The following is a 1,612-nucleotide window of genomic DNA, read 5'->3' on the forward strand; positions in this document are numbered from 1 at the left end:
ATAAGGATGTGACGTAAGGCCGCCATACAAGTTGCGTTACCTTTTATTACAGGCGCATCCGAATCGGGCGGGGTCTCGGTGAAGTTCAATAAACAAATGGGTAATGTCCAACCATGTAAAATCGTTTGTCTCCATAATGAATAATTTTCATTTTATCCTATTCCTAATCTGTTTAATTAACTGTTTGATCAAGCAGATGAAATATTCATGAATAACGTCAAAGTTTGATGCAAAATTTCGTATTTTCAAATAATTAATTATTTACTTACTTAGACTTGATTAATTCACAGTTATTCAGTTTATGAAATGTTATTAATTCAGGGCACTTCTAATATAGTTACATTTTATGGCATATTCAATAGCGTACCCCACGAATCCTATTTTTAGACCGTGACGTCACCATCGTGACATTATAGACACGCCCTCCCATACAAACCATGTTATTTCTGCTTGTTTTCTCCGGTAATCTCTCAGAAAAGAACATACCGATCAAACACTGCTGCTATGGAACTTGTAGAAACGACTTTAGACATCACAAGGTATGAAGGATGTTTTCTTCATACGTTTCCCGAAACCAAAAACTCGGAGGAAAAAATATGAAGAATGGATCCACTTGCGCAGATGTCCAAAAGACCAGTTTAACGCCAGCAAGGTGAAGCCATTCACATTTCACGTGCAGTAAACATTTTGTTGGGGGCCAGGGTCCCTCAGAGGACGAAGATGTAAACCATTTTGATATTTTTACTTATTTTTTAGCATGGCGTTTTGCCGTGCTGCTTCTGTCTGACAATAATTTGACCTATAAAAAATTTAAATGGTATCTGACTGCCGCTCTTACCTTTTCTGTTGTTAAAAAAAAAAAAAAAAAAAAAAAAAAAAAAACTTTGGTAAGGGGGAAGTGTAAATAAATTATAGAATTAAGATTTGTTATTAATGAAAAAAATTAAAAGTGTTCGTTGGCTGTCACTGAGTAGCATTTGCGATCGCTACACAAAAATAGCAATGTAAATTGCTCCCAAGATCGGTCAGAGACGTAAGACAACCAGAGGCTATAATATATAAGAAAGACAGGGCATAAGGTGGTAAAGGATAGATTGTTAAAACAGTAGAATGTCATTGTCAGTGTCGTAAGGCAATGCACACAAGAAAAAGGTTTCGATAAAAAAGGTAACTCTGGATCAGGTTGGCTCTTAATCAGCCTGGACACTTAAGCCATCTCTTTAACTCAGTGCTTCTCAATTATTTTCTGCTACGCCCCCCCAAGCAAGACGTAAATGTTTCGCGCCCCCCCCAAACTCTCTGCCGCCACTGTAAATAGTATTGTCTATTACTGTAGTATTGTATTATTACTATTATAAATACGCATGTGCCTAATATTGTGTCCTTTTTTTCTAAAAAAGAAAAAAAGTAACATAGATCAACTTATAATAAAGTATAACTTTATTAACATTGTTTTGTTTGTAATAGAGAAGACTTGACGTGCATCAATTTGCCTAATTTAAAAAAAAAAAGTCACATTCAAACTGTAAAAATACACTCAAGGTACATTTTTGACCATTTGATACAGAAAAATAAAATGTAATAAAATCAGTAAATAATAACAAATTCAAAT

The sequence above is a fragment of the Corythoichthys intestinalis genome, chromosome 4, assembly GCF_030265065.1.
Source record: "Corythoichthys intestinalis isolate RoL2023-P3 chromosome 4, ASM3026506v1, whole genome shotgun sequence".
In the NCBI taxonomy this organism is placed as follows: Eukaryota; Metazoa; Chordata; class Actinopteri; order Syngnathiformes; family Syngnathidae; genus Corythoichthys; species Corythoichthys intestinalis.